Source organism: Aquarana catesbeiana, linkage group LG10 (genome assembly GCF_042186555.1).
Source record: "Aquarana catesbeiana isolate 2022-GZ linkage group LG10, ASM4218655v1, whole genome shotgun sequence".
NCBI lineage: Eukaryota > Metazoa > Chordata > Amphibia > Anura > Ranidae > Aquarana > Aquarana catesbeiana.
In genome coordinates, this window is record NC_133333.1 from 12783516 (window position 1) to 12800012 (window position 16497).

A 16497-nucleotide genomic window follows, 5' to 3' on the forward strand; every position below is an offset into this window, starting at 1 on the left:
ACTGCGTTTTTGGGAACCCTAAACTGCTGGGGACGCTAGTATAGATCTGATCTGATCGGATCAGATATTGATCCGTTCAGATACTATACCACTAAAGGAGGCGTATGCTGCGTGCGTGGGTGTTAGTGGTACTGGCGCTAACCTGACACTGCCTGGGGCCGGTGCTTGCTAGTTCACCAAAATGCTACCAAAAAAACTGTTAGCGATCGCAGGGATCAGGCCTGACTCTGCGAACGCTGCAGTTATGCGTTTAGTGCCTTGTAAGTGTCAGTGATCGATCGATACTGCACTTGGGTGGGCTGGGCTGGGCCGGGCGGAGGGGCACAACGCAGGTGCTAGCAGGTATCTGGGCTGATCCCGCTAACACTGCGTTTTTGGGAACCCTAAACTGCTGGGGACGCTAGTATAGATCTGATCGGATCAGATATTGATCCGATCAGATACTATACCACTAAGGGAGGTGTACGGTGCGTGCGTGGGTGTTAGCGGTACTGGCGCTAACCTGACGCTGCCTGGTGCTTGCTTGCCAGTTCACCAAAATGCTACCAAAAAAACTGTTAGCGATCGCAGGGATCAGGCCTGACTCTGTGAACGCTGCAGTTATGCGTTTAGTGTTTTGTAAGTGACAGTGATCGATCGATACTGCACTTGGGTGGGCTGGGCGGAGGGGCAAAACGCAGGTGCTAGCGGGTATCTGGGCTGATCCCGCTAACACTGTGTTTTTGGGAACCCTAAACTGCTGGGGACGCTAGTATAGATCTGATCAGATCAGATATTGATCCGATCAGATACTATACCACTAAGGGAGGCGCATGCTGCGTGCGTGGGTGTTAGCGGTACTGGCGCTAATCTGACGCTGCCTGGGGCGACGCATATCACCGCCGGGCGATCAGGGGGCTAAACCTTTATTAGGTAATAAACGGCGGGTGCCCTGACACTATAAAAAATAAACGAACTAACCAGCGTCACCCGTAACGGTTATACGGTGATCAGTGGTGAAAGGGTTAACTAGGGGGCAATCAAGGGGTTAAAACATTTATTAGGTAGTATATGGGGGTCCCTGTCACTATAAAACGCTGACGGCGAACCTAAATATTTACCTCACTAACTAGCGTCACCAGCGACACTAATACAGCGATCAGAAAAATGATCGCTTAGCAACACTGGTGACAGGGGGTGATCAAGGGGTTAAAACTTTATTAGGGGGTGTTAGGGGGGTACCCTAGACCTAAAGGGGGGTGATACTCACTGTCCCAACACTGTAACTGTCACAAACTGACACCTAGCAGTAATCAGAAAAAAAAAAAAAAAAAAAAAAAAAAAACCTGCTGGTGTCAGTTTGTGACAGGGGGGGGGGGGTGATTGGGGGGGGATCGGGGGGCGATCGGGGGGGGGATCGGGGTGTTTTGTATGCCTGGCATGTTCTACTGTGTGTGTGTGTGTTGTGCACTCACATTGATGTCTTCTCCCCTCGGCGCTGGAACGGAAAATACCGAGCCGAGGGGAGATGACATCATTTCCTTTGCTGCTGTTTAGCATACAGCAGCAAAGGAGTGTTCCCATTGGCCGGCGGCGATCGCGAGGGGGGGGCCACGAACGGATGGCCTCCCCCTCATCTCGGATCGCCGGGGAACAGAACGGGACCGCTTCGGGCACCGGGGGGGGGTCCGATCGGACCCCCCACCCGCGAGAGGCAAATCACGTACATGTACGTGATTTTGCCTGCCCGTGCCGCCTTGCCGACGTAAATCGGCGTTAGGCGGTCCTTAAGTGGTTAAAGCTTTGTTTACGGTATTACACTATTGGTACACTTTTTTATTCACATGTGGAGATGATATGGGACGCACGGCTGGAGTTCGGATGCTTGCTCTAAAACCCTATCCATGTGGTTTAAATGTGCTTTAGCCGAACATGAGAATGTAGGCATTGGAATTCAGTGAGTGCGTTTCTTTAGGGGAGTGGAATCACAGACACATTAGTGTGGTGAATGGATTAAGAGATCTTCACATCGACTATAGATCCTCTTCAATATTTTATGGACTTTATTTTTTATATTTTGGAAATTTTTTTTTTTTTTTTTTTTTTTAGCTTCACTAGCTACAGCATATCACTTCACTTGTCACAGGGTGTTTAGTGCTATTTGTCAATTTAGTGCTTTAGCATTTATTATATTTTAGCGCATGTCAGATATATTCTCATTTGTAAATTGTGAGTCACATGTCACTTTAGGGGATTTAATACTCCTTGTGCACAAACATTTAGCGCCGCTATTTTGACTTTGTGTCATTAGCCCAGATTGACCAGTAGTTAAAATTCAGCTTTTATATGCAGATGGCCATTGTTTACCCAGTAGCTGCTGCATTTTCCCACCCTAGGCTTATACTCGAGTCAATACGTTTTCCCAGTTTTTTTGTGGTAAAATTAGGTGACTCGGCTTATATTCGGTTCAGCCTATACTCAAGTATATACGGTATGAATTATTTTTCATTGTCAATACAAGCATACAAGCATGTCCCACTGGGGGAGATTTGCTAAAACTAGAGAGTGCAAAATCTGATGTAGCCGTGCATGGTAGCCAATCAGTTTCTAACTTCAGCTTGTTCAATTAAGCTTTGACAATAAAACCTGGAAGCTGATGGCTGGTGGTATAATTTTTTTTTTTTTGGGGGGGAGGGGTATTGGCAGGTGTATTGTTTGCTGCCCCCGGTCCTTTGGGTGGGTCACAGGCACCCCCCTAGGTCGGTCAGTCACCCGTCCCGCACTTACCCCATCCAGGTCGCGGGCAGCGCTTCCTTCGGGTGTCGGGCGGCGGCTTAACCTTACGTCTCCTCCTCCTCGGCTTCAGCAGCTTCCCCTGCGTCTCCTCCTTCCTCCTCCTCGGCGGCCAATAGGATCGGTTCTACTCTAGGCCAATCGGGTAACGGCTCTCAGGACCCACTTCCTGATTGGCCAGGAGAAGAATCAGGAAGACAATAGCGAATATTAATTTTTAAGCCAATTAAAGCCTTAGGCTCTAATCATGTGCTTCTAAAAAAAAAAAACAAAAAACAAAAAACTGGCATGTGTCTGGCGCTCTGCATGTAGATTAGAGGCCGGGTGCATGGATTGGGGGGGCGGCACCCCTGCACCCCGTTATAGATGGGCCGCCACTGGCTGATTGGCTCCCATGCACAGCTGCCCCAGATTTTGCACTCTCCAGTTTTAATAAATCTCCTCTTGTCTGTGTTGTCATGTCAATGTGCAAGGGCGATTGACAGGAGCTCAGAGAAGCACAAAACAAGCAGGGAAGCCTGATCTGTTTGTGATATTTGGCATCCCCTGTATATATGTTATCATTCATCTGATATATGATGAAGTTTCATTTGTTAGAGATGTAAAAAAAAAAACTCTGACTGTGGTGAATAGGAAGGGTTAACCCCAAGAAAGGAATGTTGCATGAAATGTTTACAGCTGTTACTTTGCTGTTTAAATTTAAATTTTAAATTTTACAGATCCGGACAGTGGGAAGCAGCAGATTGATGAGCTCAGCTCTCTGTCACTCTGCTCTCTCCTCTTATCAGCATGTCCGTTGTTAGCAGTGAAGCACGACCGATTGGCTCCTTGTGCCACCATTCCATGTCCCTGTCTGAGCTCTGCTGTACAGGAACTGAAAGAGGATGATAACAGATATCCAGATACTTAAATATTGTAAGTGCCATAGTAAGCAGTATAACATTAAAAAAACAAGCACACCTTGTTTTACATTAAAAACAATTAAAAATCGATGATTACAGAACTGCATTTGTTTTTTCCTGGATTTCAACTTTAAAAATGTAAACCATTCATTGGAAAAGTAAATCCCACGTACCTAGAGCCATCAAAGGCAGTGCAACTTGGTAAATCCCCATTTCGTATTAGATGCTAGAATTAAAGAGAAGCGATAAAAGTCAACTCATTGACCAATACTGGGAGTGAACAATGCATTATAAACTTAGTATAATGAGTTCTCTGCTTGCTCTTCTGACTACTGTGTAATTCGAGAGACTATTTCATTAAAAAGTATGTAAAAGCAACACTTTTCTTTAGTTTTGGATGGCGTGTGGAGGCGTTAAAACCCCAGTCTTTGTTATTTTTTAATTTTTTGGCTAGTGTAATAGGTCGAAGAGAGCGCCAAGCGAAAAAAATCCTTAGGAGTTCAAAGTCTTTATTGATCAACTGACTTCAATAATTAGGGAAAAAGACAGCCAACGTGTTCCAGGACCACATAATCCCCCTTTATCAAGTCTGGGGGAAATGGTACAATGTTAAATGGACTCGAAGGCACTCCTTCCCACTTCTAGCATGAACACCAGCACTGGCTGTTGTTCAACATATACTCTGTCTGCAGGAGTACACTTGAGTCCATTTACTATTCTGGCATTGCACCCATCCCTAATGGGCTCCTGAAATGTGTTGGATGTCTTTTTCTCTGCTTGTTGTAACCAGTTGAGTCCTTGAACTCCAAGGATTTTTCAATAGGAGCCCTCTTTGACGTATTACAATTCGATTCTCAACTCAGGTGAATGTCCTCTCCCCCGTCTTTGTGATGAGATGCCGAACATGGACCGACTGGGCTCAACTAATGACTCCATCTGCATTTTCCATGTCTTCTACCACCACTTCTTGGTTTTACGGCTGTCTGTGTTCTCACTGGGGAGATTTGTCCTCTCTATTAGCCCCTGAAAACCATTATGACCAAGACAGAAAAGACCGTTGTCACCAAGACCAGAAAGGGTTGGGAAAATCTAGGTTTTTAATAATCATGAAGGGAAGAGGTGAGACAACTTCACAGCACCGCAGTATAATGTGCAGTTCTAACTCTTTAAATTTTGAGAGCCTCCATAGTAGAAGCACATGAGCCTGGAGGGAGCTCACCCCTCCTTAAAGGTACAGGGGTGCATTGGACATCCAGCATATAGCACAATGGCAGAAAAGGTGTCTAGTGCACCCCTTCACCAGTATTCCAACAGTAGAAACAAATGGCAACTCCCCCAACCTATAACTGGCCTTTGCAGCAAGGAGCACATGGAAGGGCGATGCATGTCATATAAAACCGAGAAAATTCCCAGCTCAATTTACTGACCAGCCTACAATCAACCAAATTATCCCATCCTCAACTTATACTATTGGTGTACCTAAAGATTGTCTTGTGTTTGTGGTGAGAGAACTTACCTGTGTGACTTGGCCCGTCAACGTCAGTTCCAAAGCTATCTCTGGTGATCAACTTGATAGAGTTTTTGTATCCTTATTTATATACGGTCATTGCTGAATCACCATATTGCTCCACTAATTGTATGCAAATTTTTGTTACATGCTTCCCAAAAGTTGCCCATTGCTTTGGTCGGCAATTCACATTCCTTAAGTCCTGTTCCGTGACACCAATAAGGAAATGACCCAGGTAAAAGGAAGGAACAGGATGTACATATGGGGATATGTATTATTATTTAGTATTGTTAGCTCACAATGAAACTGAAGGACTTGGTAATTAAAGAGGGTGCAACCAGTAATTGGTGCTTGTTAATTTTGGGCATGTATGCCGGTCTATAGTTTTTAAATATTTTCATGCTTATTTTTATTTTATTTAAGCATTGTTTTTGTTTTTTTCAGTTGTATTTGGTGAAATTATACTAGTTCATATATCTTTAAAAATAAGGCTGGTATTTTTACAGGTAACTGTTTTGAGAGAGCCCCCATCAATTATAGATACAACAAGCAAGATATTTCTATTAGGTCCCATTCACACCTAAGCCAAGTGTGAACATGTCCTTGATGATGCCCTGGAGGAGGGGCAAAACGCGTCGACCTACTTCCGGTTCGTGTTAAACCATTGACGCAAATTTCCGTCTCCGTGGAATGCACGCTATTCAGCGGTGAACTCGGAAGATTTTCTTACTGATGCCTGTTTTTGCCAAAAATCCTGTAAGTTGCGCATTGAATGCGCTTGATAATTGATGCCAAATGTTATTTGACTATGAGTTCTCTCTCTGTTTCCCCATCTATGGAGTGTGGTATATCCTTCCTGTCTTAATACGTCTCCCTCCAAGATTTTACTGAGGAACCATATCCCCAGATCATTTGATCAATGCCTTTTTGATCCCAGACCGCAAAGCTGAGGATCCAATAATTTTGGTGAGTGGGAATACCAAAGGGGGAGCCACTTCACCGATTCAAAAGTTTTGGATCACCGTTGCACTTTTCACTGAAGCACCTGAGCACTTTCAGATTTTAATTTTTTTTGTTTTCTCTTAACATTGATACAATAGGCACTTATTTTATTTAGGATGTATATTGCTTGATATAGGCTGCTAGTGCTGTTTTATATATTTTTTAAGTGTGAACATGCGTTCCTGCTTGAGTTTTCTGCGTGTTTTTCATGCATTAATGCACGTCGCACCTAGGGCTGCACATTCCCTTAAACGGGCTACCCTATGCATGTTATATACCCCAAAGAAGCTCCAGAACCCTTTTCGGTAGTGGAGCATCAGACGTTTTGTCGGTGGCCGTTTTTTCACGCTTCTAGCATGGTTTGTCAAGCAACAAATGGGCATCAAAATACACGTCTACTACTTACTCTTGGGGTGCCATTAACAATTAATGGCGCTACAAGCGCAACCTGTGTTTGCAGAGCATTTGCAAAACACACATTTTTGTGTATTTAGTTTCACGATTAGGAAACACGTAGGTGTGAATTTAGCATTAAAGGGGTTGTAACTCTCGAGGTTTTCATCTTAATGCATTCTATGCATTAAGGTGAAAAACCTCCTGTGCTGCAGCTGCCCCCTATGCATTAAGGTGAAAAAAACCTGGCAGTCACCGCCCCCCCCAGCCCCCATCTTACTTACCTGAGCCCTGGAATTCACTCGGCGGTGACACATTGTCCCTCTCTCCACGGGGTCCCGGCTCTTGATTGGATAGATTGATAGCAGCACAGCCATTGGCTCCCACTGCTGTCAATCAAATCCAATGATGCGGGCACCGGGGGGGCGGGGCCCGGTCCGGCATTCGTGTCTGTGGATGCAAATGCTGGACTCGGGAGAGCACCCGCAAGATAACCCCCTCGGGGAGAGCGCTTCTCCTAGGCGGTTATCTGATGCGGGGAAAAGCCACGAGAGCCGACGGGGGACCCCAGAAGAGGATGTTCAGGGGCCACTCTGTGCAAAATGAACTGCATAGTGGTGGTAAGTATGACATGTTTGTTATTTTTAAAAAAAACGATCCTTTACAATAACTTTAAGGTTTATCCCTTTGATCTGCAGTTGAACAAACAGAATGATACAAAGTAACAGTATGTTACATTGTATCTTTCTATAGTGTTTGAGCAAGTGTTATTTATAAACACTGTCAGACTACTTTTTTTTTTACATCTTAAAATGCCGACTTTCTCTGTGTACAAAACAATGCCAGCTTTGATTAATAAAAGCTGTCAATTGCTGTTTACTTGGAAGGGAGATCCTGTCAAACAGGCAGAGAGCATGGATGTGCTGTGTACAATGATGACCTTTTTTTTGTGCATGTGTAGTGCTCCCAAACTCTTCAACTAGTTACAGTGATCGAAATGGAACACCAGCCCTTATGTTTTACCTGATTGTGTAGATATTACGTGAGAATAGGGTGTTGATTTACTAAAGGCAAACAGGCTGTTCATACAGGAGGTTTTCCCGTTGCTTAGTGAATCAGAAGAAGTTTAGCTAATATCCATCTTTTAATCATGTGCAAGTAAAAATACTTTTTTTCTTTTTCCAACATGCGATTGGGTATTGTCCACGAAGGGAATGTTCATCACATTCACTAAGCTATAAGGGAAATTCCCTTGCAAAGTAAGCAGCTTATGTGCATTTAGTAAATCAAGCCCTATAGCTCAAAGGTACAATTAAAGAATTTCACAATCAGCCTGGCAAACAATTGTTCTCTTTGCCAAAGCTTCACACCTATTGTGGATTTCCTTATTCATCATCCAATCTGCAAAGTTTATTGCGTAGTTGACCTTTTACAGTATATTTAATGAGTATCCATGATGTGTAATCTTTATTGCTATTGCAATACATATAACCCTCTGTTCATTTACAGGATTGCAAAATATGTGACAGACATATATGTTTTATATACATATATATAGATATATAGATCTATATATCTATATATATATAGTATAAGTTTATGACCACTGACAGATAAAGTTTATAACATTGATTACCTCATTACAACAGCACCTGAAAGTCGGTGGGGTATAGTAAGCAGCAAGTGAAAATGTTGTACCAGAAGTTGAGTTGAGGTGTTGAAAGCAGAAAAAATGGGCAAGAGTAAGGATTTGAATGACATTGATAAGGACCAAATTGTAATGGCTAGACGACTGGGACATGAAGTAGAATAATAACGTATCGAACCAGGCGGGACCTCAGTGATGCAGGTTTTTTAACAACAGCTGGGAACATACAGGTTTATGTTCAAAGTATTAAAAGATGCAGGTCTAATTTATGCAGTTTCTTATAATGCAAGCATATTACCGGTACGTACAACATGATCTGTTGCTAAGATCTACGTCAATGTAACTTACCATAAATCTGACACCTGTCATACGACCAGACAAACTTATTCATTCCCAGAATTCCTATATGTTTATTAAAATTATTTATAACTGGTTTTGTCTATGGTTTTATCCATTGCAATACTTGTGTAGAGACAGCATGGCACCCAGTCATGTTAAATCAAACCCTCCTTGTCCTGATAAGACTTTACTAACGCAAGGATAACAGATTTACGACTTTGGGAAAATGAACTTATAATAACCCCACCTTATGTGTTATATGTTTTATTGTTTTTCACTATACAATCCTATGTGTTTGTATTCATATATTGGTTTCACAAAAAAGTACTGTATTATTTACACCATATATATACATGCATATACACATACATACACAAAGCTAACTACTTTATTCAATATTGTCTAAATATCAATACCTACATACATACATACACATCAGTGTTCTTCTTATTCCATGTATTTTAACAGTTTTAATGAGGGCACAAGCAGACCTTTTTGACCCTGGCAACCTAAATTAAAGTACATAACTTTCCCATATTCCACATAATTATTTTAAAACATCAGTATAGGATGTTTTTATCACTTATTCTTGTCAATGATTATTTATTATCTTTAAGGAATATTATCTTATCAGGCTGTAGTTCAACTCCTGTCAAAGTGTTTCTCTTCTAATTAGTGAACTTAAAAACTAAAAATGAACTATCCTAGTACACTTTCACCCAGTAAACTTGTGACTCTCTTATAAAAAATATCAGCATGAAGCAGAGAGGTCATCTAAAGTTCAACATTGAAAAATAAAGACATTCTCTGTATTTATGGAATAGTATAGTATACATTAATAAAAATGAATAACTATTGCTTTACTATTGATAAGACCACTACTATATAATAGTAATAATAATAATAATAATATGAAAAAATAATTATATTATCAATTAAACGAATGCAAATTAATATGAATAACATAAAATATATTGGCTAATATGAAATTCTACTACAGTCAGAGCAACTCCAAAACTGCAGCTCTTATGAGATGATCCTGGTCGGCGGTGGTCAGGACTAGTGATGAGCTTGGGTAGGTTTGAAACCCCTCATGCCCGATTTCGCCAGGAAGCCGACACTGCAAAGCGCTAATCACAGGCAGTGAGACATTTCCTCGTCCGCAGCTGCAGAGATCGAGCCCATTACTAGTCAGGACTGACCAAAGGTGGTCCAACGAAGGAAAACTAGTGAATCAGTGACAGGTTCGTGAGTGACCGAGGCTCATTGATGCACTTGGGGAAGAAAGGTTTAGCCTGTGTAGTCTAATCCAATAGAAGAGCTACTGTAGATCAAATTGCTGGTCAAGTTAATGCTGATTTTGGTAGAAAGGTGTCAGACCACTGTGTATGGGGCTGTGTAGCTGCAGACCGGTCAGGGTGCCCATGCTGAAACGTGTCTACAGCCAAAATTACCTACAATAGGCATGTGAGCATCAGTTCTGGACCGCAGAGCAATGGAAGGAGGTGGCCTGGTCTGATGAATTCAAGAATGATTTGAGGAACACGACAACAAGTTGGAGGTGTTGACTTTGCCTTCCAATTCTCCAGATCTCAATCCAATCAAGCACCCATGGGATGTGGTGGAAAAATAAATTAAAAACCGGCATGGGTTCCCCTCCAGGGGCATTCCAGGCCCTTAGGTCTGGTATGGATTTTAAGGGGAACCCGCTATGCCGGAAAAAACGGCATGGGGGTCCCCCCAAAATCCATACCAGACTCTTATCCGAGCACACAGTCTGGCAGGTCAGAAAAGGGGGTGGGGACGAGCGAGTGCCCCCCTCCTGAACCATACCAGGCCACATGCCCTCAACATGGGTGGGTGGGTGTTTTGGGGCGGGGGGTGCCCTGCGGCCCCCCACCCCAAAACACCTTGTCCCCATGTTGATGAGGACAAGGGCCTCTTCCCGACAACCCTGGCCGTTGGTTGTCGGAGTCTGCGGGTGGAGGGCTTATCGGAGTCCGGGAGCCCCCTTTAATAATGGGGGCCCCCTGATCCTGGCCCCCCAGCCTATGTGAATGAGTATGGGGTACATCGTACCCCTACCTATTCACCTGGGGAAAAAGTGTCAATTAAAAAAAACACACACAGGTTTTTAAAGTAATTTATTAGTCAGCTCCGGCGGTCTTCTTCCGATTTCAGGGATCTTCTTCCGACTTCTCTGCTCTCTCCGGCCTCTTCTCCCGGTGTCCGGTTCTTCTCCAGCTCTCCAGCCTCTTCTCCGCTCTCCGGGCTCCTCCTCTATCTTCTGCTCTTTTGCTGCTCTCTTGCTAGCGTTGGCCCGTCATCTTGTTCCCTCTTCCCTTCTTCCAATGTTGACGTTCTCTCCCGCTGTAATGCTGCGTGTGAGGTGTGCGATGACTTATATAGGCATGGGGTGTGGTCACTGGGTGATGTCACCCGGTGACCACGCCCCATGTCTATATAAGTCGTTGCACACTTCGTACACAGCATTACAGCGGAGAGAGCGTTGTGTCAACATCAGAAGAAGAGGAGAAGGAACAAGACGACGGAGAGGACCGGGCCACCGCTAGCAAAAGAGTGGCAAAAGAGCAGAAGCTAGCGGAGGAGCCCGGCAGAAGAACCGGAGAGCGGAGAAGAGACCAGAGAGCGGGAGAAGAGGCCGGAGAGCGGGAGAAGAACCGGACACCGGGAGAAGAGGCCAGAGAGAGCGGAGAAGTTGGAAGAAGACCCCCAAAGTCGGAAGAAGACTGCCAGAGTTGACTAATAAATTACTTTAAAAACCTGTCAAGTGTGTTTTTTTATTGACACTTTTTCCCCCCAGGTGAATGGGTATGGGTACGATGTACCCCATACTCATTCACATAGGTTGGGGGGCCGGGATCTGGGGCCCCTTATTAAAGGGGGCTCTTGATTCCGTTAAGCCCTGCGCCCACAGACCCCAACAACCAAGGGCCAGGGTTGTCAGGAAGATGGCATTGTCCTCATCAACATGGGGACAAGGTGCTTTGGGGTGGGGGGGCCACAGGGCGCCCCCCTGCCCCAAAGCGCCCACCTCCCATGTTAAGGGCATGCGGCCTGGTACGGTTCAGGAGGGGGGGCGCTCGCTCGTCCCTACCCCCTTTCCTGACCGGCCGATAACAGCGGCGAGATTGACACAATATCGCGGTCACCGACTGTACATTTTCATGATCTCACTGATGCAAACTTATGAGAAACTAAAATACAAAATAATCACAGGAGGCTGAGTAATATATTTTTTTAGACGTTTTAGTTAGGTGTAAAAAATGTAATAAATTTGTGGGGTCACAAGAATTGGATAAAGTTTTATATTTATCACGGGGGTTTATTTACTAAAGGCAAATAGGTTGTTTGCAAGGGAAGTTGCACTTTGCAGGGGATTTTTTTTTTCTTGATGAATGTACTGAAATGTATCTCATTTCCATCATTCAATGCAAGCAAAAATACTGTTTTTGTATTTTTTTTTTGCATTTTCCATGCACGTGATTGGGTAGTATTTGCCATTTGCCATTTCCTTTGCAAAGTGCAAATTCCCTTGCAAAGTGAACAGCCTATTTGCCTTTAGCTAGCTTTGTAATCACAAAGCATTTTTTTTTCCATCATGTGTGTGTGTTCATGATCTGCCCTTTCTAGGCCGAGAATTCTTTTTGGGGCACTGGTTTGGTTGGATGCAGGGGCCGGAGGTGCCTGATCTGAAGATATAGGGGCTGCGACAGTAACAGCCTGGCACGCAGTTCATTGTGCACACTCCAGGGTCATTTTGGAGGCGTTCACAGTTCATGGGGCAGGCGCTTCCGCAGTCATTCCAAACCTTGTTGGCGAACCGGCACTTCTTCTCTGTGACAACAAAAATGATTTGATCAGTTTTATTTATCGTCCAAATAAATGAAATACATTTTGTACATGTTCTAAATTTCCTTGAATATGGAGTGTAGTTAAAGGCTAGGTTCACCTTTGCAAAAAAAAAAATACACTCAACCTCAACCCGATAGAACACCTTTGGGATGAATTAGAGCAGAGACTGCAAGCCAGGCCTTCTCGTCCAACCTCAGTGCCTGACCTCGCAAATGCACTTCTGGAAGAATGGTCAAACATTCCCACAGACACACTCCTAAACCTTGTGGACGGTCTTCCCAGAAGAGTTGAAGCTGTTATAGCTGCAAAGGGTGGGCCAACTCAATATTGAACCCTGCGGACTAAGACTGGGATGCCATTAAAGTTCATGTGCCTGTAAAGGCAGGCGTCCCAATACTTTTGACAACAAAGTGTATTTTTGTAGGAAAACAATGTACATGGGTTATTTTTTCACAGGAGCCTGCAGAGCATTGCTCCTGTGATCGATGGATTGAAGATGCAATGTAGCCTCCTGCAGACACTACCTACAGCTCTGTGCCCGTACCCCTGGATGGGCTGTCAGTTTTAGGGCTGTAGGCAATGTAAAAGGACTATGAGCATGCTGATCAGCAAATACTCAGTAAATACTCACAAACAGCCACCGCTCATCTGAGTGGGCGTGACAAGATCAGCACAATGCTCCGCCCTACGCGTTGCATCCTATGGCTCATCTTCCAAACTGTCTGTGAAACGTGTTGAAAATGGGTGCCATTCCACCATTGTCCGGGTACATGCTACATATTCATATCCATGGTTTATAATGATTCAGTATTCAGTAGGAAAAGTTGGTGAACCCAAATACCTTTTGGGACAATGGTGCAAAGCAAAACATCACGAGCGGTGTTTTGGGACAGTTTAGATTGATCGATTGACCACAATGAACCTTTTAAACTGATTTTCTTTTTTTATTACATGTGGATATCAATAATAATTTATATATATATGTATATATATGGTTTTATATATATATATATATATATATATATATATATATATATATATATATATTTGTTTTTGTGTGGTACCTGTGGTTGTAAACCTCAGACATGAAATATGAAAAAAAGCATATCTCTCTACGGTGCGTACCTGTCTCAATCCCAAGCACTAAGTGTAATTTCTGTCCACTGCCTCATTTCTGACAATTTTTTCTGACACCAAGAGAAAAATGGTGACAACGGAGGGATTGACAGCCTCTGCTCTGTTCCTGCTGCCTCATTTCTCTGCTGATGACAGCCTCTGCCACCAGGAGAAAAATGGTGAAAGGGGAGGGATCTCCAGCACACGGCCTCTGATTGAGAGCCTTTGCTCTGCAACTGTGTGCTGTGTGAAAGAGGGGCATGCCCTTTCCCTCCAATCAGCTCTCAGAGCTCTCCATACTGAGCTCTGCAGTGTGTAATTTAGTTTTTTTTGTCCCTGTTTTCTGGAAGCTCAGACAAGCTTTGTGAATTCTTGATTTTGAACAGCTGTAGAGAAAAGAAGTCTGCAGATAAACAGGCACAACTTATACAGGAGGATATGTTTAATCTCCGTGTATCACCTGAGGCCACTCACTTCACAGCCACTTTAAAGTCTCACTATTGTCCCCAAAAGCAGGATTTTGCTGATTTGCGCTTGGTGTGCATTTTAACGCAGGAAAACCAAATCCATCAACATGAGCCAGAATGATATAGTGTTTTATAAAAAAAAAAAGAATAAACAAGCAAAAATTGTATATTAAAGGTTTCTAAAAAGATATATATATATAAAAGCAGTTTAACATAAGAAAGGGCAAAGTATGTTATCTTAGTTGGAACTCACACTATATGAAAACACCAATTTTTTATTCAAAGCAAAACGCTCACCTTCTTGTGCCTCTCCGGCATCAACAGAGCCCAACACTGCTGGGAGAAAAATGTATTCATTATTATATATTATTATATAATATCACATACATGTCTACAGGTAACGTACATTTTAAAGGCACACTATAGGATATCTTTATTCTCCAAAAAATAATCCATACACATCTATTACTTAATGGCTCTGTAATCTATTTCTCATCATTTTTTCTGTGTTTTTCTGCCTCTTTGTAATTTCCCCTGTGAGCTCCGGAATCACTGCCCCCCCCCCCCTCCCTCACTCCCCTTTGCTTGAAATGAGCAGAGCACTTTAGTTGGGGTCATGAGCACTTCTCTATGCACACTACGAATCCCTTAGTCCATAGGCTATCTTTGGAGTGGGAAAGAGAGAGTGGCTCTGTTCCTACATACAGTGGGACTAAGGCAGGGTGGCTACCAGTGGCGGCTGGTGCGCCAAATTTTTGGGGGGGGCGGAAACAAACTGAAAGATTCTGAAAAAAAAATGAAAAAAAAAAAACATCACGTGCAGCCTCACTGTTCCCATCATATGCAGCCTCTGTGTCCATCATATGCAGCTTCTAAGCCCACCAATTGTAAGTAGGTTAACTTGCTGCATATTTTCACTGGCAGGTTGTACACTTGCAGAGCACTTGAAGCACATGTTCTAGATGACACTTTTCCGATTTGTAGCACATTTGTGTGGCAAGTTTCTCGTGAGAGCAAAGTTGCAGCGACGAGTATACAGCAAGAGTTCTGCAAACCCACAGTGACCCCCAGTGGTGGGATGACTATATTGCACAACATAACTGAACCAGAACTTGCAGCAGACTTGCAGAAAGTTTGCAAAGTTGATCTGGAGTCATGCAATGTGGACTTGCTGCAATTATGCAAACTTGTGAAGCCCGGCAGGTCTAGAAATAGCTTAGCAAGCCATTTTCAAACTTGCAGCACAATTTCTTGCTATCTGGGTTCCTAAATACAGTGGGACCATGGCAGGGTGGTTACGTTCCTACATACAGTGGGGACATGGCAGGGTGGTTACGTTCCTACATACAGTGGGGCCAAGGCAGGGTGGCTACGTTCCTACATACAGTGGGACCAAGGCAGGGTGGCTACATTCCTACTTACCTTGGTACCAAGGCAGGGTGGCTACATTCCTACATACAGTGGGATCAAGGCAGGGAGGTTACATTCCTACATACAGTGGGATCATGGAGGATGAACTTACCCACCTTCTAACAGGAAGTCAGATCATAGTAGCCAAACAAAAAAGGAATCAGAAAATTTGGAGGAGGCTGAGGGCAATACAAGGGACTTTTCTGAGTTGAGAGTACGAACTGGAAAATATTTTTTTTCTTTTTAAAACAAAGTTTAGTGTCACTTTAAGTTAATCATCGCTGTGTGCTGAACACATGTAGGTCTGAAATGATAAAACCCATGTTTAGCAAAAGAAGTGTCAATGATGTAAATGATTTTGGTTTTCACTCACCCAGGAAGAGTAGAATTATTCCGGTGCTGAGTCTGAGCATTCTTCCCTGTATGTGATCACTGCAGGTAGCAATTACTTAAATTAGAGGAGAATAATATAGAGAATGAAAGTTAGAGAGAGGAGAGAGAGAGAGAGAGAGAGAGAGAGAGAGAGAGAGAGGAGAGAGAGAGAGAGAGAGAAAGAGAGAAGGAGAGAGAAGGAGAGAGAGAGAGAGATGAGAGAGGAGAGAGAGAGAGAGAGAGAGAGAGAGAGAGAGAGAGAGAGAGAGAGAGGAGAGAGAGAGAGAGAGAGAGAGAGAGAGAGAGAGGAGAGAGAGAGAGAGAGAGAGAGAGAAGAGAGAGAGAGAGAGAGAGAGAGAGAGAGAGAGGAGAGAGAGAGAGAGAGAGAGAGAGAGAGAGAGAGAGAGAGAGAGAGAGAGGAGAGAGGAGAGAGAGAGAGAGAGAGAGAGAGAGAGAGGAGAGAGAGAGAGAGAGAGAAGAGAGAGAGAGAGAGAGAGAGAGAGGAGAGAGAGAGGAGAGAGAGAAGAGAGAAGGAGAGAGAGAGAGAGAGAGAGAAGGAGAGAGAGAGGAGAGAGAGAAGGAGAGAGACGAGAGAGGAGAGAGAGAGAGAGAGAGGAGAGCGAGGGGAGAGGGAGAAGGTCGGAGAGGAGGGAGAGGAGAAGAGGAGAGAAGAAGGAGAGATGAGAGAGAGAG

At 43.7% G+C, this 16497-nt stretch overlaps 1 long non-coding RNA gene across 1 annotated transcript in view; it reads right to left on the reverse strand.

Moving 5' to 3' along the window:
• Positions 1 to 11817: 11817 nt before the first annotated feature.
• The window catches only part of LOC141110347 (uncharacterized), a 5504-nt gene continuing 824 nt past the window's right edge, over positions 11818 to 16497 (reverse strand). The window contains exons 2-4 of the long non-coding RNA XR_012236277.1: positions 15806 to 15864; positions 14320 to 14355; positions 11818 to 12421 (exon numbers count right to left, since the gene is read on the reverse strand). This is a non-coding gene — a long non-coding RNA (uncharacterized lncRNA). The remainder of the gene's footprint in view (positions 12422 to 14319; positions 14356 to 15805; positions 15865 to 16497) is intronic.